Source organism: Dipodomys merriami, unplaced genomic scaffold (assembly GCF_024711535.1).
Source record: "Dipodomys merriami isolate MVZ:Mamm:240054 unplaced genomic scaffold, mDipMer1.0.p SCAF_6, whole genome shotgun sequence".
NCBI classification, from domain to species: domain Eukaryota; kingdom Metazoa; phylum Chordata; class Mammalia; order Rodentia; family Heteromyidae; genus Dipodomys; species Dipodomys merriami.
In genome coordinates, this window is record NW_027206179.1 from 49803118 (window position 1) to 49826919 (window position 23802).

Genomic DNA, 23802 nt, shown 5'->3' on the forward strand with positions numbered 1-23802 from the left:
GGTGGGCCTAGAGTCTCTTTAGCAAGATATGTGCTTTGGGATTGCACTTACATTTTATTTTACTTTAGTGTTTATCATAAAATTTGTATGTAATATATGTAATATATATATATAGTATATATATATATATATATATATATATATATATATATAGGATGCACAATCCTTGAATAAATTAATAGACAAACAGGTGAATGAAAAGGGGAAGATCAGGCTAAGCAGTCTCTAGAGTCTGTAGTATCTTGGCCCTGTACAAAACTCTAGTGTGAAGACTAGTGATTTCAGACAGGATCAAAAGTTAGTCTCATCATTCCCCTCTTGCTTTCAAGGTTGATTCTAGAATGAATGATTCCCTATCTTATTTTTGGAATGCCTAAGACTTCCGTAGAGAGCCCCAGGTGGAAGAACAGTGGACTAAGGGACACTGAAAGAAAACGGCAAAGTGTTCAAGATGTACATATTTCCAGATAAGATGATGTTAAGTGAAATCAACCCCAAGATAGAGGGACACAAGTGATTTTTTTCTTTCTTGCTATTGTTTCTAACATAATTATAATGTACCATGTGGTTTTTTTGTTGCTTTGTATGTTCCTCCCCCACAGTATAACTCCTGTTTTCCCTGTATTTGATGTTGGCGCCCTGTATCTTGTATATACACTTTTCTAATTTGGGGAGGGGAAGGGGAAAAAATCCCGCTTAAATAGGGATACAGGTTGACCCATTGTAACAATGAGATGTACAAGACATTATGTTGAAAAGCAAACTTTACGATTTAGATGGGGAAGGGGGCAGAGGGGGCAGGGGCAGGGAAGAGTGTAGTAGAGGAGAATGGAGGTGGGAGGGAAGTGTTGGTAGGGGAAAAACAAAGGAGGAGGCCACAATGCTTGATAGGAAATGTACTCATTACCTCGCTCATGTAACTGTAACCTCTCTGTACAGTATTTTTACAATAAAAAAAAATTAAAAAAGACTTACAGATGAAAGAAGCAAGACACTGTGCAGTGAGCCATCCACAATGTGGCTTCTTCTTTAGAGCACATTCATTCTGCATGGCATTTGCACTTTGCCCTTTTGCCAATAGAAATAATCTTAGCCTTTTTTTTTTTTTCCTTTAGATGACTCTGTAATTAGAGAGACTTCTCTTCCTGGGGGGAAGTATCTTAATTTCCAGTGGAGCAGAGAATCCGGGGACAAGCTGCAGAATTACTGTGAGGACAGGGCAGTGCCTAGAGTCCTGTTTGCTCACTTCAGTTGAGATTTAACAGTACAGACAGTGATTGGTCTGTGTTTTCTGCAAGGCTTTCTCATTTGAAAAGACACCACAAGTCTTTAAAGAACCATCTCTTGGGCTAATTAGAGTGAGGATCAGGAAGAAACTGCTTGCTGGTTTTCTTCCAACCTAAAGGAGGAAGAAAATAGAATGGTTAACCTTCCAATTATTTTAGCCATGTGACCCTGAAGATCCTAGTTACTCTCTTGCAATTTTTTTTTCTCTCTCTCACATTCATGCTCACTTTTGAGACAGGGTGCATGCTACCCATGCTTGTATTCTACCACATGACTAAGTTTAGCCAATAGAGTTTATATCGTCAATCTTAGAGGTTAATCTTTCCTCTTTCTTGTTTTCTCTCCTTCCCAGACATGCATTCATTTGACTGGCAGTCTGGAAAATTGAAAAATGCCACAGGGGTTATTAAGGTGGAAATCATTTCTGCTCCTTGAAGCTCAGCAAGCTAGTTATTGCTGCACCTATAATATCCAGGAATCAGAGTAGCACGCATTGTTCTTAGCTTGCCTGACACAGACCCATATCAGCTGTAACACCCAGATAGAATGAAGGGGTTTCAAGATGTCATTTCTCGACTCTGAAATATATCCCTTTAGTAGATTAAAACAGAGTCCCTGAAGTTATTAGAATGTGTTCTGTGTCTTTGTGCACACATATTTGATTTACTTTTGTTCTTATTAAAATGGTAAGCCTAGAATAAAAGAGAAAAGGGAATCTTCTATAATCCATATTTTAATAATTGCCTGAGTGCACATGTACCCTACAGAGACTTTCCTGTGTCTGTAACTATTTACTTGGCTCTTTTATGAAATGTGTATTACTTACCTGGCCTGGCAGACCATGACACAACTTCTGACCTATCATGTAATCCTGCATTTGCTCCTTCTGAGTCCTTAGGGTATGTTAAGTCTGTCTGTAGGATGGAGATATTATTTTAATGGATCTTTTTCACAATAATGGCTTCATATTACATAAATTGCATTGAATCATTATGATGTTAATATATAAATACTAAGAAAACTACTGGGAAAAGTTACTATGTAATTGAGATAGCCAATTTTCCAATATTAACTTCTTTATTAATTTTTTTCTCCATAAAAATGTTGAGGGAGTTTCAATCCGCATTAAAACTTATAAACATGTTTTAGAAATGCAATTGCTTCATTACCCTCCCCCGCTCAGTAATAGGACACATACTAACCTTCAACTGGAAAACTTGTATGAATCATTTAAACAAAACACACAAAAAAGGCAACCAGAATCAAAATAATTCTTGGTTATAAGAAACTTAAGAGAGATTCTTCAAGAAAAAGATTTTTGTTTGCCTCTATTTAGCTTTAAGGGAATAATCTTTTTACCATGCTGCCCCAAGCAAAAGATTTAATATTAGCAGTAATGTTTGTTTTTGATGAAGAATAAGTGACTGGAAAATAATACAAAACCCTGTTATATAAATGAACTCAAATTCCTGTCCTGCTTCAAACATTCCATGCCTGTTGTTGGTCTGCTATATTGGTGTATCAATCAGGGTCTTGGCAGGGAGCAGAAGCCATTCCAGATGGCTCTAATAAGACCTTAATAAAAGGAGTACTTACATGTACTTACAAATAGGGAAATTTACAAAGGATGGTGAGATTCTCTACTTGGTGTCTGAACCACTAAGTTGTCACTACATTACAGGGCTGAGGGCAAGAGAGGAAGAAATAATGTAGTTGGCAGCACAGGGGCTGTGAGGGAAGTCTACTATGGTAGTGGATGTACAGAGTTGCAGTCAAAGATGTGAACTGAAAACAGAATGCTTGAGGAAGAAAGAGCTGTACTCTTCTCTTTGGCTGTCCATCCTGTGCATTTGATGGTCAACTCCATGCAGTAGGCCATCCCCAGAGACACAGGCTACAAGAAATACCCCTTGTGCATCAGAGGGGAGCAGATGAAGAGGGTACAGGAATTCAAAAAAGGAAAAGACCTAGATCCCTCAAAGTTACTATTACTGGCATCTAAAGAACTAAATTACCACTGAAGATTATACTTTTTACTCTTTGTTAGCAAGACAGTAGATATTTTATATTTTATTTCTTATGAAGTGAGGATTTCAAAATACCTACTAGCAAATTTTTCCTCTTGTTCAGCAAACAAAAATTCAAAACTTTACCTAATAGACTGTTGTCCCTCTAGGAAATTATAAATTGCAAAGGACTTTGCACTGACAGTATCTCATTGTGCCTAATGGAGGCCATTAGTTTATTTATTGTACAGTTGTGGTTACTGAGGCTTGGATTCCAGAATGAAGTTTCTGATTCACAAGTCAGAATTGGCAGAATCATAGATGCAAATCTAGGTCTCCTGATTCCAGATCCCAGGTGTCTTATATTACATTACTCTGTGCCTTTTTGTTCCAGCATAAGAATGCTTTGAACAGCTATTTATTTATTTATTTATTTATTTATTTATTTATTTAAGTACTGGACCTGGGTCTTGAACTCAGGCCCTTATACTACCCCTAAGCTGTTTTTTTTTCTTCCCACAATTCTGAGTGCTCTGCCACTTGGACCACAGCCCCAATTCCAGCTTTTTTGGTGGTTAATTGGAGATAAAAGTCTCATAGACCTTCTTTCTCAGGCTAGCTTTACACCATGATCCTCAGATATAACCTTCTGAGACACTAGGATTACAGGTGTGAGTCACAAGCACCCAGTTTATAAACTTGAGCAGATTTGCCAAAAGAATGGAAGTGTTTATACCCTTTTCTGCATACTTCACATGCAGGAAAACTAGTGTCTCTACTAGTTAATATCAGGAAACAATGGAGAATCCAATGCAGCAAGTCCAGTGGAACAAATGACACACAGTTCTATGGTTTTGCTCTTAAGGCTCCTTAAAGGACCATAGATTAAAGGCTTGGTTGCTAGCTCATGGTACCATTGGGAGGTGGTGAATCTCTAAGATGTGGGGCTTAGTGGTTTGGAAGTTAAGTCATTAGTGGTGAAGCCTTGAAGGAGATATTGGGACCCTTGTTTTCTCTTTATTGCTTTGATTTCAAGCGGCCATGAAGTGAACAGGTTTTCTTTACCATGATCTCTCCACCATGTTTTGCCTCATCATAGGCCCAAACAACAGACCCAATTGACTACGGACTGACACCTTTGACACTGTGAGCCCAAAGAACCCTTTCCTTGTTTAAACTGATTTTCCCAGGTACTCATTCCAGGTACTCATTCTCAGGTACTCATGTGTTAGCCAGCTAAACATGCATGGAGGGATATAGGAAAAGATTTGGGAGCAGAGGGTGGCAGCATATATTAGAGTACTATTCATGGATTACTTGCATCAGGATCAACAGGTTACTTTTCAAAGGATGGATCCTGGATTTCTACTGGCTGAGAGTCTGAATCTGTATAAGAAGAACTCTACATTAAGGCTCATTGATGTACTTGCTCCATTAGCTCCACTTTACCCTCTGTTCCTACTTACTCATGCACACAGGTTAAGAGCAGCTGGCACAGAACAAATGTGAACATCTTGATGAAAAAGAGCTGTGTAATAGAACTATAAATATTTGGTCCTAGCTCAAGGTTTTTTTTGTTTGTTTTTCAGGTTTTTTTTGTTTTGGCATAGCTGAATATAAACCATCTGATTACTTGTCTATCATCCTAACTTCTGTCTCTTTGCTTCAATCATACCTTTTGAATAATCTTTTGAAAGTGTGTTTTCTAATTTTATGCTTTAATAAACAAGGTGAATTAAACACAAATTGACTTTTCAGGTTCTTATAGTGCTTTGAGTTAAATATTTTAAACAGCAATTATGGTAAACATTGAAGATGTAAATGTACTAAATTGGATTGAAACTGTTTTGATACTAAGATGTCTTTTTTTAAAAAAGGAAAGAATTCCTTACATATTTAATGTTGTTTTCAGAAAAGTAGTGCAGAGAAAGGACAGCTTTTCAGGTACAATGCTGCAGCTGCATTATTTTTGCAAAATTTATTAAGGATGTATAAAGTCATCATTGATTCTTTCTTATCAACTCCAAAAGTGGTTTATTTCTTTCTGTTTTTTATCATTATCCTTTTGTAACCTTCAAAATAATACTCATTGTTCCAACATACTAATGTAATGCCTCACTTCAACTTCATGTCAGTTTGCTTTAAGATGCAAGCTTTCAGGTACCAGGGATCTGGGATTATAGAGTTTGTGGTGAGGAGTTGAGTGCTGATTTTCATTGTTTTTATAGAAACTGTTAGCGGGCATTTGGAACTTCATTTCTCAGAGTATGAATGTTAAAGTTTCGTACCGTATTTTAACTTTCTTCCTAGTTAGAATATCATAAACAGAGTCATGATCAAACAAATAATATCTTCAATTCTATTTACTCATACTTTAAAAACTGTGGCCCAGCTTGGCTATACTTTAACTATGATGCTGCAGACCATGTCTACAAATGAGTTTTGCTGGTGGGTGAAGAGGTGTAGGTAGTAATTTTAGGCTGGGCTTGAGCCAATTGTATAATTTTTCTTTGCTTTTTGAGACTCAGAATGGAATAATTATATATATATATATATATATATATATATATATATATACAATAAATAATTTCCATTAAGAGAAGGTGAAGTTATTGGTTGTTATAAGAATCATCTGTATTGATTGACTTTTTTCTTCTGTTAATCCTATTTCAAGCCAGTTCTAAATGTTCTGAGTTGTTTTGCTGCCAATAAATATGGTGTGAAGTTACTCTATTACACTAGTCCCTCTTGGATTAACTCTATAGTTTTGATTTGGCTGACCCGGTTAAAACTGTCACACTTGCTCATAGAACTATACCAAAACAGTTATTCTCAGCTCCAGGGTGTGACCTCACTTGCAACCTGTCCATTGCAATTACACTAATGTCTGTTTTAAAATTAAAGTCATTATCTTTTGAAAACTTTTCTGGAATTCCAGCAATTACATTTTAAAACATCCATTATTTTTTTTCTCAAGGACATACTCTATATTAAAGAGAAGAAGACATAAATGTTACATATGTTGGTTTAAAGATAACATAGAACAATTGGCAGGGATTTCTTGTAAGTTCTTTTCAGAGCACTTGACAAACAATTGGAAAGTGAAAATTAAATGTGATTGCCTTTATTTTTGGAGAAGCATGTTTCCGATGCCAAATAATCAATTTTATTGAATTTGCCCTTTCTGAACTGACTAGTTGTTTTGTCTCTGTTTGTCACCTCAGCAGTGTCTTAGAGAGCTCTATATAAACTGAGATTCAGAAGGTATTATAACTGAAGCAGGATGTTATACTTAAGGTAGCACTTTTATAAGGCCTGACACTTACTTGAGTATTATTAATTCTTGGACTGGTATGAACCAAAGGATTAATTACAGCTATGCCTGCGTGTATGCCATTTCTTACGCCCAATTTTCTTTGCTGTCTGGTTTGCTATTACTAGAAAGCAGATGTTTATTATAAATTACATTTCTTTAATATGTGACTTGAATAAAGATTGGAAGTTGAGTTATTCCTGTTTTCAACGTTTTCCTAAAACATTGAACTATACTAATACCAACTCTGCAAGTATCTGTTTAAAAATAGGAGCAACCAGGGTGTAGTATTTCTTGACTGAATAGTACAGCTTTCACATTGAAAGGAAGCTGGGAGGTAGGAACAATTGAAAGACTAAATGCGTCATGCCTTTGAAAAGCCAAAAAGGCAAGCAAAGCCTGCAAAAACTTCCTGTCATATTCATTTCTTTCTATCTATACAATAAAGGTACTGCAAACCTTTTGAGTGCTTTCAACACTCTTTGCTGGAAATTTATTTTCAAATTGTTAGAAATATTTCAATTTTGTAAACAGAGACTAAAACCTAGATTTGATCATCCCCTGAAATTAAAAAAAAGTTACAGTACAGTTCCAAACTTTTCTTTAAGTTATTTTCACTCATACTCTTGCAAGCCAAGTAACAAAGAGGTGCTGATTCTCATCCATTTAGTTGACAGCCACTGCATCCTTTCTTCTATTTACCACTTGAACATTTTGGCATCTTTCTCTCCATCTTGATGTGAAGCAGAAAAGCTTGATGTGACAGGAAATTGAAACGAGTTATATATTTCTTTCCTTGTGGCTTAAAGCCTACACAGGTTTGTGTATTCTAAAGTAACAGCTTTCAACTCAGGGGGTTTCCATTAATTCTCCCCCACAAGCCTATGGACATTTAGTAATGTCTAGAGAAGTTTTTGATGGCCAGGGCTTAGGGCTGAAGGGCTGCAGGCATATAGCAGGTAGAGACCAGGGATATGAGCAACTATCTAAACAGATGGGGCAGCTCTTACCCAAGTAATTAATTATCTAATTCCAAATGTCCACAGTGCTGTGGTTGAGACTCTTCTACCACTCTCCAGGCCTTTTCTGCCTCCTATTTCCTAGTTACCACTGGTCATCCCCCTCCTGTCAGAGCCTTGTGAAAGACAAAAGGTTTTAAAATTCTTTTTAAACTTCACCTTTAATTATGGAGCAAGTGATCCTCTGACACTTCTTTTTTCCTCTTTTATCCTTTCATTTAATGTTCTTTTGTGTTCTCTAGATGCCTCTCATTTTCGCTCCTACTCCCTCCCCAACATTATCTATGTGCTCAAATGCTCCTGATTTATGTTATTAGCTTGTGTATTTTTAGTAGGCATGCTGAGTTCTGGAGTGCCCTGTTTGGGATAGATTGTTTGAGAAGCTATTTTTTTTATTTGTTAGTCATGGGGCTTAAACTCTGGGCTTGAGAACTGTCCCTCAGTTCTTCAGCTGAAGACTAGTGCTTCACCACTGAGCCACAGAGCCACTTCCAGTCTTCTGGTGGTTAATTGGAGATGAGAGTCTCATGGACTTTCCTGCCCGGACTGGCTTTGAACTGCAATCCTTGTATCTTGGCCTCCTGAGTAACTAGGATTACAGGTGTGAGCCACAGGCGCCCGGCTGGAGAAGCTATACTTTATCTCACTTCAGTGTTGCATCTTGGGAGAAGGCCCAATCCTGGACTCAAGGAATTCATTTTTATTTCTTTGTGCTGGTACTGGGGCTTGGATGCTGTCCCTTAGCTTTATGTCTAAGGGCTGACACTCTCCCATTGTAGTACTGCTCCACTTCTGGCTGTTGGGCGGTTAATTTGAGATAAGTGTATTACAGACTTTCCTAACCCAAGTTGACTTTGAACCATGATCCTCAGATCTTAGCCTTGTTTGTAGCTACCATTAGAGAAGTGAGCCCCCCCCCCCCCCCGTGCATAACTTGAAGGGTTCATCTTGTGGAGTCCATGCTGCTGATAGAGAACTAATGCTACTAATACTGATTCTCCCTCATAGAGCAGTAGCCATGCTTGTCAGACACTGTGCAAGGATGCTTTACATACATTTGGTTGACATTAGTTCTATCATACATATGTGGAAAAGAAGCTTTAACTGTTCCAGATGCATTGGAAGATGCTGCTTTGCAGTGGGTAGAACCAGTACTTGAATCCAAGTCTGTTTGGCATAAGTTCCTCTTTCCTACAGAATTATGGTGACTTTGAGGGCTGCAAACAGGTTAAGAACATCCTCACAATCTGGGGATGAGCTTAGCAACTTTCTTTACAATATGGGAAGGATTTCAAATGGCCAGTATAGCTAGAAACAAATTGATCTTGTGTGCTTGAAGCTAGAAATAATTCCATTGCTTATTATTTTCTTATTTTCCTGGCTAGAGGAGGATTGGTTTCAGTCATTTGCTTAGTTTCCAACATAATTCAGCAATTAGGCTCATGACTATATTCCTTGACAAATTCCCTACAATTCTGGGCTGAGAGCTGTGCCAATAAATTCTGCCCTCTGACTGGTTTGGTTTGGTGGCATACTGTCTTCCCTAATGTACTCCTTCTCAGAGAACTGGTCTTGTTTAATTCCAGTTCAGATGCCCAGCTTCAGATCAGTAAAGTGATAGCATTTTATGACTTTATCCAGACTTTATGAACATGGGGTAGGCAGTGTAGAGCACCCTTCACATTCCCTCAATTCAAGGGGACAAGGGTCCAGTGACTGGGCACTGAACAGGGCATGCTTGCAAGTACCTACAGAATCCATAAAGTCGAAGTGCCTTGGCCTTGGGTAAAACAGATGTGACTTGTTTGATAGCAGATCAGTTTGGAGTTAGGGTGAAATGTGGAACACTGGTGAGAGAGTCTGTCAGCAGATACAGTCTACTCTTACAACCCACTTTCATAGTTGTGCTCTGGTGGAAGTGGTTGCTATTTCTTTGTGTCAGAGAATCCCCATGTGCAGCATGGCAAATCACTGTCAGAGCCTCCTTCAGAGGTGGCTGCTCTTGTGTCACAGGGAAGGGTGTGCGTGTGGATTTTCCAGTGGATAAAAGCGTGAAAGTTTATTATAAGGGTATGAATGTTTTTGCAAACAAGATACTCTAGATGCTATTTGTACCCACAGTTTATTTTTGTGCTTTTTTTATTTTTGGTTGGTGGTGGTGTGTACGTTTTGGAAAAATCCTTCATAATGCAATCAAGATCATTTTGTTTTCTCAAACTTACCTCACTGTCCCTTTGTATACCATTAGACATTCTTGATCTCTTTCTGCAAGACATTCTGCAGAGTGCAAAACTCATCTAGCCAACTCCTAACATAGACTTGTGGAATAGTTTTTATACAAATAGAAACTTCTAGGGTTCAGGCCTCTTTTCCTAATAAAAGGAACTACTTCCCCTCCCCCTTTTTATTTTCTTTCTTGTCTTTTCCCTTCTTTCCCCTTTCCTTCTCATTTCTATTTATTTACAATCTTAACTGAAGTTATGATTGTTAGAACTGTAGCAGCCATCTTGTGATCAAGAGGATGGGCCAATAAAATATAAAATAAAATTATAGCTCTTATCTCCAGATTTCTAGTTATGTGAGACAAAGAAATACATATTGCTTTCAATTGCTGTCAATCATATTTTTGTGTTACTTGTAGCTAATTACATTCTGATAGGGCACCTGTAAATAACACAGCCCATTCACCTGTGAAATTTTGTAGATCTTCCCCATCAATTCCTCTCCTGCTAAACCTTTTTGAAGGAAGCAGCAACAATTAAAGCCAGATTTTAAGAAACCATTATATTCTCTTTCCTTTCAAGGTGGTCTTCAAAGATTGTTACTGAACATCATTTTATTTCTTGATTTTGTGATCTTAGTTCTATTTGTTGCTGAGTTAGACTGTCAAGAATATTCCTCCTTTTATGTTTTGCTTTTTGTCTTTCTAGATGAATAGTGAGTTGTAAAGTCCATGTTTTTTTGGATTCCCCTAGCGTGTGTAATATAGAGCTCTCTCATTAGACACTTCAGTAGGTATTTTGACGGATGGACCTGGCATACAGTGAATTGTGGCAGCTGCTACTAAGCAACCAGATAGGGTGTCAGTATGTGGTGGTGTTCACACATGCAGGGCTCAGCCCAGACATACTTTCATGGTGTCACTTACTTCCACTGGGTATGAACCAGACTTGTAACTAGTTCCCCCCTTCTCTTGTTCAGAACTGTTTTTCTCAATAGCTCCCCTCCACAGGACTCCTTTCAGAGTTTGAGCCCTGAACATTTATATGGCATGTACATTGAGAGTTCTTTTTCTTTCCTTTCTTTCTTTTTTTTCAAAGTATAGATCTTTTCTTCTTGATTTGGCATCTGACTGTGGTTATTTCTATTATTAAACATCAATGATTCATATTATATAACAGTAGTTATTCAGAACGAGAAGGTATAATACAAAGTAATAAGGTACCTTCAGCTATACATGGCTTTATGGTACCTATATGATTTAATATTTTTTCTTCAAATTTTATTTCTGGCTGTCCCTATCATTTCTGCAGAATAGCACACACAGTATTTTATCTACAGGAAAAAAAATCCTCTTTCAGAAAAACATTGAAAAGGGCAATAGATTCCAAACCTTTGAATGTTGACTTCTTTTCTTTACACAAATACTTGAAAACCCTTGTTAATTAGAAACAAAACAGCACCTCCCACATTCATTTCGCTTCTCAGTGTCATCGCTGACAGCTGGGAGAGACAAATATGTTCCCCCTCATTATTGGCACTGTTGAAGCAGTAAAGCTTAAAGGGGAGAAAATGTGAACAATGAAAGGAAGTCATCAGTTAACTGTGGTCATGGGCGAGCACGCACCATAATTCCATTTTACACTGAGACAGGAAACGCCCAGCATCATCCGACTTTTTTCCATATCACCAAGAATTTGAAGTCTTAAATAGCTTTCTATGTCATTTCTTTAGGAACTGATTTAATATCCTTGTTTCTGATTTGAAAGCCATAAAAGACAGAGAGACGGAAAGACTGCATTTTCCTTTTTGAGATTCAAAAGGGCTGTGAGCTGGGAAAGATGACTTGATTGGAATGAATTGGTGAGACTCATGATGAAGACACTAGCACATCTTTTTTTTTTTTTTTTAACAAAACTCCCAAGCCTTCTTTGCCTTTCTAATGTACTCCACGCAGGGCGATCCCATTCCGGTCCTCCTGCTAGTTACAAAAATCCCACTTCCAGAGAATTCCCCTTTGGCATCATTCCAGTGATGTTCCTGCTTGAAAATGCAGGAGAGCTACTGACAAATGTACTGGCTTGCACACGTGTACTCAGAGATGGAAGTGGCGTGGGCAGAGAACTGTGATCGCACTCCTCAGAGTCTCATTTTCACTCGCTCCTCACTGTACTCTCCCAGCTGCCTGAAAATCCACTTGTTTTCATTGCAAAGATGCAGTCAGCACACATACTCACAGCCTCCTGGAGGTTGTCTTTTCTGCCCTATCTTTATATTGCTTTGCTTTGACCTTCTTAATTAAAGCAGCAGAAACTCCAGCTGGGCATGGTGGTGCATGCCTAAAATCCCCACTACTCTGGGGGATGGAGAAAGGAGGACCATGGTTCTAAGCCAGCCAGGGCAGAGGTAGCAAGATACTTTATTAAAAACCAAATATAAACATAAGGGCTGTGGGCATAGTGCATATAGTAATGCTTCTGAGAAGGACCCTGGGTTCAATCCCCAGTACTTTTTTTTTTAAAGGCAGAATCTATGTCTTCTGTATTCCAGTCACTTTGTTGCTGATAAATGGAAACACTATGAAAAGCTGTCTGGAACTGGGGCTTGAAGACACATCTGGGCACATCAGCCTCAGACATCTGCCTACAGATCAAAACCTACAGATCAAAGTATGGCAGCCCAGAGCCTCAGAACGGCCTAACCAGATGCTGCCACCAGTCACCTGTCACTGAGCAGTCAACATTTCTAACAACTTCCCTCCACTGCTGCTAGCATCTTGTTCAGCCTTCCTTATCTGGTCTAGTCTGCCTGAGTACAGCAGAGTACAAATGACCATGAGCCTCCTGACCAGCTCCTCATATTGAAGCTCTCAAATTGGGGTGGGTTTTTGGAGCTTGCTCTGAATAGAACAGCTTGCTGTGGAAGAAGATGTTTGAAAAATCACTTGGTAGTAGCTGAGCTCACATCTGTAAGCCATCTACAATTAGAATACCATTTCCTGCCGCACTTCATTGGACGAGTAAATAGTCCTGCACAATATAGGTCTTATGGAGGCAGTGTTCTTACCTTACTTTGAAGGTGAGACATTTTCAGATAAGACACAACAGTTGGGAAGGCAGAAGTAGAATCCAGCCTGTTAAAGCAGTCCGCGCCTTACAATTGCATTCCACTTCGTTTAGAGTAGCCAATAATGAAGACTTTTGAAATCTATGCAAAGTATGAACACTTCCTAAAATATGATGCACTTCCACACTGATTTATTTTCATCCAGTATTGAGGATTATAATCAACTGTGTCCACAATGAGACCACAGCCACTTCTAGAGATAAGAAAGGAAACCAAGGGTGGGGCAGCGCGGACCACCAATGAAGCCTACTGCAAAGGGGAGTCATGCTAAAATATAGAAATTGTCTATGTATTTCAGACCTGGGTGAGAACTCACATAATACTGATAGAGAAACACAAAACCATGAAAATGAATGTTGCCTTGGTACCTCTGAAATGGTTCATCTGGCTGTAGTCAAAAGTGAAAGCAAGGAAAAGGCAGGGACCTTATAAAGATGGGAGTCATGACATGTGACAATAGTGTGTCGACAGGGTTTATGGTGAAATGAATATTATGATTTTGATTAGCCTTAGTTTTTCCTCTGTGATAGAATTATCTTGAATTTTGATTAAGCCAGTCAGCAAAGTTGGCAAATCCAAGGACTTGAGAGCTTCTGGTTTCTTATTGTCTTCATTATCGATCTAACTCTTCTCTCTGTTATGGATCTTTGGTTCCTATTGCCGGACTCCCAGATATGTTACCTTTGCCTCTTGGATAGTTTTTGTGTGAACTCACTGGAAGCTAAACAACAACAAAAAAGAATGTGTTTTGTACCAGTCCTAGGGCTTGAACTCAGGACCTGGGCACTGTTCTGAGCTTTTTTGCTCAAGGTTAGTGCTCTACCACTAGTGGAGCCACAGCTCCACTTCCAGCTCTTTTTGGTGGTTAATTGCAATCACACAGACTATCCTGACCAGGCTTGCTTCCAACCATGATCCTCTGATCTCAGCTTCCTGAGCTGTGGATTCCTCAGCTAGGATTACAGGTGTCATCCACCAGCACCCAGTTGAAAGTGAAGTTTTAACTTCAAATACTATGGATCCACACAAACTACTTGTGAATACTAAATTGGAAGAGGGTGGATATTTGATATTGCTTACTGAAAATGTTAATAGGCATTTGTCTGCACTTTATCTTGTCTGATTTTGCCTTATTTGACCATTGCTTGTTTTATGCTTTTTGTCTGACCATCTGCAACTCAATAGGGTTGTGTGTAGACTCATTTGTTATCCTATTCTGGCAGATAATTTCTCCCTAATTCTAACATGAAACATTTTCCCCCCGAGTAGAATATGTTCTTATTTAGCAATTAAGAAGTATTTAAATATTGTAAAGGATGAAAAATATTGTTCCTCTCTTTTGTATTCCATAGTTGTGGATTTTACTGTAAAGGTTGTCTTTTCTTTCTGTCTTTAATGCATATGCACCCTGCTAGCTATGTGCATGCATGTGTGCCTGTATGGTCAGTTTTAATAGAAAAAGGTGAACAAATTTTAAATTTGTGTGTGTGTGTGTGTGTGTGTGTGTGTGTGTGTGTGTGTGTGTGTGTGTGTGTATGTGTGTGTGTGTGTGTGTGTGTGTGTGTGTGTGTGTGTGTGTGTTGGGTGGAGCCTACTACCTTTCCACAAAAATAAATACATGATTTATTTGAACTTTGTATACAAGAAACACTGAGTTTGGCCCTTTCCAAGTTTTCAGAGTGACTTGCTCCCCACTCTCATGGGAGCGAAGCCTTACTGTAAACTCTGTCTGTTTAAATTGTGAAAACAGACTTCCCTGCAGAAGGAAGTCAGAGATGAAGTTAGGATATGGATACAGAGAGTAGTTTGTGTAACATGAAAAACCCCAGAGAGAGGAAGCGGTTCTTATTTTTAGGTTTTCCTTTCTGGTTGTACATAGTTGCTTCTGGGGATGGAGCTGCCCCCCTCACTTCCGTTGCTTGGCCTTTCAACACTTCCCCTCTAACCCAGGAAGAATAATGTCTCCATTGTAAGATTTACTGTCTCTGCCAGCTGGAAAGCCTAAGTTTGCTTCTTTCCAGCTTTCTCTATAAGAAAAGATCAGGTTAAAAAAATTACTCTTCTTACTTGGTGGCTGAACTTTTAGAGTTATACCCTGTATACTTTCAAACTGGGTGTATACATAGCAAAAGGAAGGAGGACACAGAAAATTCTGAGGAAATTCACACTGAACCTTGATATAGACATGAGTTTAGAGGTTGGCTAATGTGAAATGTGAAATAAATGATCTCCTTTCTGTTTGGGTTTGAAATAGAGTCTGTCAGTAATGGAGTGCTATTCTTATTGCTCATTTTGGGATTGAAAGTGATAGATTTGACTCTGGCTATTTGCCTCTTGATTTTAACTTATTATCATTTAGTCTAAAATACATTAACAACATCTAAAACAGGCATCCTGTTACTGACTGCAGTGACATCATGCTTCATACCATCTTTAAGAAAATATTGTTCCGGTTGCAGAGATTTTTCCTCTCTACTCTTCATCTTATTCTTTTGTATAAGCTATTCCTTAAATCCACATTCTTTCCTAGGCACAAAAGAATGTTATTTTAAAACAGCATGAAAATTTATATGTTCATGAAGGAAAAGTATATGTTTTTCTAGATTAACAGTCAGCACAACTGGGATTTGTTTTTCTATATATAAACCCAGTTCATCTCTTAGTATTCACTGAGAGATACCTGGTGGTGGTGGTGGTGGTGGTGGTGGTAGTGGTGGTGGTGGTGGTGGTGGTGGTGGTGGTGGTGGTGGTGGTGGTGGTGTGTGTGTGTGTGTGTGTGTGTGTGTGTGTGTGTGTGTGTGTGTGTGTGTGTGTGTGTGTGTATGGGGGCTGTGGTGAGAAAGGGAAAGAACTGTGGTGTGCATGCATGAGCATTTGCACACATGTAATGAGATAATGAATCTTAAATCATGCTAGGAAAATAAGGACCTTCTACTCAAAATCTACTAAACTTTTCATGTTTAAGTCATTTGATAGAGTTGAACCAAACCATGAAATTATTGTATGTAATTACCTGGGTCAATTTCTCTGGGGGCAGTGTCTATAATTTGTTAATTTAGTATACATAGACCTCAAGAAACAAAGGCAAAAGGACTCAATTTTATATAATTGATCCATCTTGCCCTGGAACAAAGTTCAAAGCCCTTCTGCCTTCTCAGTTCACTTTTTGCATGAGTAAATATATACGTGTGGAAGTTGGCACGGTTCGGGGGGAAGTCATGTATAATTTGGATGTGTTCCTCAAATTTTACCAAAATGTGTATCAGATTTTTCTAAAAATGCATGTACTTTTCTGAATTGTCCTTGCCTATGTTTATGTAAAATTTTCATCAAATTTAATTCTCTTTTGAATACTATCCCCATCTTGTCTTTGCTCTTCCTTTTATTATTTATTTCACACAACCTAACCTCAGGACAGACAATATTGTCCCTTAAAATTGCTGTGCTGAAGTGGACTTGATTATGATTGCATAAATATTATTTCCAAATAAGATTTTTTTGACTGGCTGTCCATGGAAGGCGCTGAACTAGACCTTGCAATAAATGTTATTGAATAAATTCCACCTTCATTCATAAGATTTTGTGCTGCTCAAAAGTAAGGCAAAAATTACTTCATATCCTATTTCTCCTGCTATACTCTGAATATAGATTATGGTCGGATTCCTTTTTTCTACTTTGTGATCTTGGAACTCTCATAATGAAGTAGCTGTTCTTTCCATAAAATTGTTAGATCTGTGTGAGCTCTCTTTTATTACTTTTTCATACACATAGGCTCTGGAATCAGGGAGTCCTTAAGTGATATCTCTAGGCCTATTCTTTGGTCATTATAGAAAAATAGGACTTACCCCGTGTAAAAGCAGAAGGCACTTCAACTATGAATCTTTATGTTAAAATTTCAGTCATGGAAACTTCATCACTCTCTACCTATCTGGCAACACTTCAGGATTTTTATTTTAAAAGTTAATATTATGTATAGCTATATGATTTTCAGACACTTTTGATTAAAAAATAATATCTGTGGCTACACGTTTAGGTGCAAATTTTAGTTGAGAAATAACTTTGTATATTTCTGAGATACTATGTGATATTTAACATGTATGCATTATGAAATCATGCTAATCAATACATCTATTATCTCACATATTTGCTATTATAGTGTATATGTGTGGGAACATTTCAAATCTACACTTGCAGCAGTTTTAAATATGTATTGCAATATTGTCAATTATAGTCAAATCTGGGTGACAGATCTTTAAAATTTACTTCTGCCAAGTGAAACTTTACAGACTGAACAATATCTCTCTATCCTTCTACTCATATCCCCTAGGGACAACTTTCTTTACTTCTCTAGTTTAACTTCTTTCCCATTTTGCATGGAAGTGAGGCTTACTGTATTTGCCTTTCTAAATCTCTTTTAGTTCCCTTAGCACAGTGTCCTCTAGGTTCATGCAAATTGTTGCAGCAGACAGAAGTTTCCTTTATTTAAAGGCTGAATACTATTCCATTTTATGGGCCCCACGTTTTCTCTCTCCACTCATCTGGTAGTAGATGTTTAGGTTGATTCCATATTTTGATTCTTGCAAATAATCCTCTCATGAATGTGACAGTGGTTAGATTTTTTTTAAAAGAGTCAAACCAGTTTGAAAAGAAAAAGAAAAGATGGTTCGATGGTATTAATTGCTTATTTGAACTTGGCATGACTTAGAAAATATGCTGAATGGTTGGTTTATCTATGAATATTTTAAGGGTTTAAGTAACTAATAGACATAAATATGTATCTTCCAAGAGAGTATGGCTTCATTTTCTCTTTTGCTTTATGATGGTACTATAGTCAGTTTTGTACTCAAGGTATGGCATTCAACTGGAATTCCAACCATAGCTTTTATAGTCTTTATTGTATGGCTTTGGACAATGCAACCTTTCTGACCGTCAATTTCCTCACCTGAAAAAAAATGGAGTAACATATTCATTTATCAGGGCAGTTGTTATAAGCATGATAGATAATTTAATATAAAATAACTTAACAGAATCTGTATCTCATATATATCAACAATGAGTGTAACTTTTAGCAAGCTTTGAAAGGATGCTTGAAAAAACCTTTAGGCCTTTGAAATTATATTTGATCTGTAAATATTGTTAAACCTATACTGTTAAGAGTGATGTCCTTCCTACTTTTCTCTTAGCATTTTAAACTCCTTATATTACATTCCATAACCATTATCCTAAATTATTTTAGAACTTGTTCTCTTCTTTGCTTTCCTTTGGTTTCCTTTCCTTTCCCTTGTTTTCCCTTCTCTTCCCTTCCCCCTTCCTTTTCTCCTCCCTTTTCCCTTTCCTCTTCTCTTTCTCTTTCTCGTTTTAGTCCTTTTCCCTTCTTCCCACACCCTTCTCCTCTTTCCTTTACTCTTTCCCCTTTTCCTTTTCTGGGTTTAGTTTACAACACTAACTATTCTGCACATAAATAGGCAATAATTTTAATGGGTTTTGGAATCACATTTATAACCCTTTGATTTGCTTATGTACTGCTAGCAAGATTTCCAGTTTCCAAAATCCTGAGGCATAAAGTTCTGTTGTTTACAAAGTACCCAGTTATGGTCTTGTTATAAAAGGCTGAACTAAGACATAGTCAATGACATTTAGTATATTTGTAATACTCTATAACCACCAACTTACCTGATCTAGTTTTGAAATATCTAATTGAATTCTGGATACCTCATGTAGCTTCCAAGTTTATTCTACTAAAATAAGCTCTTACAAAATAGAATTTAATCTGGAAGTCCTTTGCAGCAAACAAATAAAATGTGATGGAAGCAGTGTGTACCTGGGCCATCTTCTGGAAGGTCCCAGCACAGTGGGCATCCCAGAGATAGCAAGATCTCAGGAATGGAACATTGGTAGGGATCTTTCCAATCCCAGCTTTCAGATATTTTGTGCAAGAACCACTGCCTTCTTTTGATCTTTTCTTTATCTTTCTGGTGCTGCTTAGCAGCTTATTAAACTGTAGACATAAGCTTAAAAATACCATTAATGAAGCACCTGCTATATATGGTATACAATACCATACCTGTAAGCTTTGATCTCTACCCTTCATAATCCTCTTGCTTCAAAAGTGAACCAATTCTCATAAATATACAGAAATGAGTGTAGAGTTTACTTGTCAATGTATACATCTAGTAAGTGGCAGACCCAATATTTAATGTTTGCCCGTCCCAAATCTGTCTGCATTTGAACAATATTGTGTCATTATTGCATGTTCCATGAAGAGCAATGAAGAATTAGCCTTTAATATAAACAGTGTAACTATTTCATTTTGAAAAAGCTTCTGAGTTGGGATCAAGAACAGGAACTCTATTTTATTTTTTGTCTTCAGTGCTAAATTATCAGTTTTTCAGTATTATATGTGAGAATGAAAAACTATATTGGAGAAGTTTCTATCTTCAATCCAAAAGTTTTAATGAAAAAAATTCCTTGATCAGAAAAAGCATGCGACTATTTCTGCAATTTTGGGGACAGACAAATGAGACTATTATGAAAGAATATAAGGTTTTTCACCATGTCCTTAAAGGTCCTTAGTGAGAGAACAGAATAATAGGCCAGGAGGAAACATCTCTGGTGCCACTTGTGCTACTGTTGGTCATGTTCAAAGTAGTATTAGAGATGAGAGTCATAGGACAAAGTTCTGGATCAATTCTAAGATCAAGGCTTTGTCATTTTTTTCTCATTAATTTTGACCAGAAATGAAATAAGCTTTCAATGAGACCAGTTTGGATAAGAGAAAAAGGAAAAGAAAAGAAAAGAAAAGAGAATAGAATTCCAAGGCATACTGAAATATCTGGAAGCTCAAAGGGCAAGATAAAATTAGATAAAATCATTATGGTTTTAAAAGAGGCAATGTAAGTACAAAGTGTGTTTTGTTTTGACCCTTGTGTCACGGATGCATCTTTGAATAAGGTTTCTGAATTGAGTACGTTTATACTGTAAGTGACACAATTTAGGTAATTGTCATAATCATGGCCACATCCTAGGTTTCTTTCCAATTCCCACTTCTAATTGCTTGTTCTTTCCATCACACACAAGAGAGGCAAACTTGAAGGATGTGATTTTTTTTGTAGCCACCTTCCACTATTAATGAGATTAATCTATATGAGACAGAAATTAAATATTAAATTAACATATATTAGGAGAAATTAAATACTCCCTTTGAAGCTCCCTAGTGCGATATTTTCCAAGCAGTGTTGTGATTTATGTAAATCATATGCTCTAAAAGACTTTGGAGGACTTAATTTAATACTCTACATTGAGAAAAATTTTCATAAAATTGCCAGAAAAAGATTTTTTAAAAACTAAACTACTTAGAATTTTAGATATTCTACAGTGAGAATATTCTCTAGGCTTTCCACATAATGTTTTCCAATGTTAATGTTATTCATTGAGCGTAAAATTTTTCTCATCCCTAGTCTAATTTTCTCCTTCTGCTTCATAAGGTTATTTCTTTCGTCATTGACTGCTATTATCTACTTGATAAGTACGTAAGTTTTCATCCTAGCACATACTACTTGCTTTCTTTAGGCTTGTGGTGTGTTCCTGGGTAACTGAGAGACAACTTGGCCTCCCTAACCAGCAGCTAGCCTTCTAGAGTTCAAAATCCTGACTTTGGGTAGTGAACATGTCAGCAAGTAACTCTGCCTCTTACACCTCCATTTCATGCTTGTAAAAGAAATATGATAATAGCACGAGCTTCTTTGCCAAAGAATGACTATAGACCACTGCTTGTTAACGTTGTTCTCAATAAAATTAGTCAACATTTCTTCAATCTCTTTTTTTGGGTCCGGTCGTGGGGCCTGAACTCTGGGCCTGGGCGCTGTCCCTCAGCTCTTCAGCTCAAGGCTAGTGCTCTACCACTTGAGCCACAGTGCCACTTCCGGCTTTTTTTTTTCTTTTTTGCTTATGTGGTGCTGAGGAATCGAACCCAGGGCCTCATGCATGTAAGGCAAGCGCTCTACTACTGAGCCACCTTCCCAGCCCCTCTTCAATCTTTTTATCCTGGGACAATTTGCTGTTGACAAGAGGATGACTTGGTGATCCATTGAGTCAATAACTTCACATTTTCCTGAATTTTTTCTTCCAATTTGCCCTTCATTTAATTTGGACAATATCCCATATCATATACACAGGAAATAACAATTGTTTTAAATATATCCTAATCCAGAAAACATTAGAAAAGGTTTGGTTTATCCATTGTCTAGAATATGAATTTCTATTAAATCATTGCATGACTGTCAGCATGTTAGAGAGTTTTCTTTTTCACTTATATCATTTTCTGAAACAATTGGAACCCATTTATTGCTCATTCATTGTCTATTAAAATCAACTGGCTCTTCTCATCTTTTATGTGTTTAGTGTTAAAGTAATTATATTCTCTCTTAGTTGGCTTTCTTTTGTCCAAACATAGATTTAGCTCTCTTTATCACTGAAATGTAGAGATTAAAAGAACTTTGTGTTATACAAATATATCACCTATCATATTTGTTTGTTTATATCTTGCCTTTCTTCTTTGGTTTTTTTTTCTCCTATGAATTCTGAATAACTGTCTGTGCAATGATTGTGCACCAGTGAAGAGTACTTTTCCAGTTTGGGCCTAACCAATAGTGTTGACAATGATGGCTGCTGAAAAATCACCTTGCTTGGTTTACGTGATATGTCTATTAATGCAATCCAATATAGCAGGTGCCTTTTGGTGACAGTGTTACAGTGCTGAATCATATTCAATTTTTCATTCATTATTTCTTCCCTAGTGAATCACAGAACATTTGTCTTTATTAGTGTTCACAGTATTGATTTCCACCCTTACCTCTTTCTATTGATATCAAACCACATTTTAATCATATCTTCCTGACTTGATTTTTGTGTCTTAACATAAGAATATATTCAAGTGGGAAATTTAAAAAATATAAATGGAAAACTTCTACCAAGAGTATTGAGCATTTGGAATGTTAGGCAACAGTATGAAGAACTTAGTAAATGATTGATATTAATTTTCTTCTACCCTCAAGAAGATTTTTATAATCCAATTCACCAGTGGCCATTGGTTAAAGCTAATTTACTAAAAAAACGATGTGAAGATTTTATGCTGATGAAGACAATAGAACAGGCAGGATTTTGCCTGTCATCGACAAATATTTATTGAAAATCTACTATGTATTTAGAGCCCTATTCTACCAGTGATCTTTTCTTTTTGTGATGATTTAAAAACATAACCCCCAGACTATGAGTATAATGAGGACAATTTTGGCTTCAGTATTTGTGTTAAGCCACTTTAAATGTTATCACTGCAACAATTATGGAATAAAGTGTTTTCAAAATACAAACATAATAATGTTATGTGACATACTTTAAGTGATTTCTTTTTAGCCCGAGTATTAAAATATTCCTTTTCAGCCAGGCATTGGTGGCTCATGTCTATAATCCTTGTTAATCAGGAGGTTGAGGTTTGAAGATAGCAGTTAGAAGCCAGCTCAGCCAGGAAAGTCCAGGTGGCTCGTCTCTAAGTAGTCAGAAGATAGAAATAGAGCTGTGGCTCCAGTGGTAGAGTGCTAACCTTGAGTCAAAAATGCTAACGAGACAATGCCCTAGGCACTGAGTTCAAGCCCTACTACTGGCACACATATAATTTTCTTTCTTTCTTTCTTTCTTTCTTTCTTTCTTTCTTTCTTTCTCTCTTTCTTTCTTTCTTTCTTTCTTTCTTTCCTTCCTTCCTTCCTTCCTTCCTTCCTTCCTTCTTTCTTTCTTTTTTCTTTCTTTCTTTCTTTCTCTCTTTCTTTCTTTCTTTCTTTCTTTCTTTCTTTCTTTCTTTCTTTCTTTCCTTCCTTCCTTCCTTCCTTCCTTCCTTCTTTCTTTCTTTTTTCTTTCTTTCTTTCTTTCTCTCTTTCTTTCTTTCTTTCTTTCTTTCTTTCTTTCTTTCTTTCTTTCTTTCTTTCTTTCTTTCTTTCTTTCTTTCTTTCTTTCTTTCTCTCTCTCTCTCTTTCTCTTTCTTCCTCTCCTTCATTCCTTCTCCTCCTCCTCCTCCTCCTCCTCCTCCTCCTCCTCCTCCTCCTCCTCCTCCTCCTCCTCTTCCTCCTTCTCTTTCTCCTCTTCTTCTTCTTCATCTTTTTTTTTGTGCCAGTCATGGGGCTTGAACTCAGGGCCTAGATTCTGTCCTGAGACTCCCTGTGCTCAAGATTAGTGTTCTACCACTTGAGCTACAGCACCACTTCTGGCTTCTGTTTATGTGGTGCTGAGCAACTGAACCCATGATAGGCAAGCATTCTACTACTAAGCCACATTGCCAGCCCCACATTTTTTTTTTTAAGAAATAGTGTAGGCTTTTGGGAAATATTTATTTTTTAAATAATTATTCTAACAATAAAATACTGAGTAAACTATTAGTTAGCATTTATATTTCAATAGAAACAAAGCATTAGAAAGTTTCATGACAGAATTACTACAGAGAATTATTAATTGGATCAGGTTTTTTTTGACATACGGCTTTGCTTTCTTTATGGCCTCATTTAGTTGTGGCCTCGAAAGGAGTATTTCAGTCACAGTAGCTATAGGCAATTCATTATTTCCTTTTAAGGAAAAAATGTCAAAATGACAGCCCTTTATTTCTGAACGATCAACAGCATTGTCCTTGCTATTTCTAATGATAGCTATTTGTTGAAAGTGGCTAGAAAAGCTGGCATACCCTAAAAAGAATATTGGTTGTATCTATTCCAACTGTGAAGATTGTTCAGATAGGAAAAGCCTAATTTAATTTAGTTCTCTGTTTTTGATATTAAAATTCACAGAACTC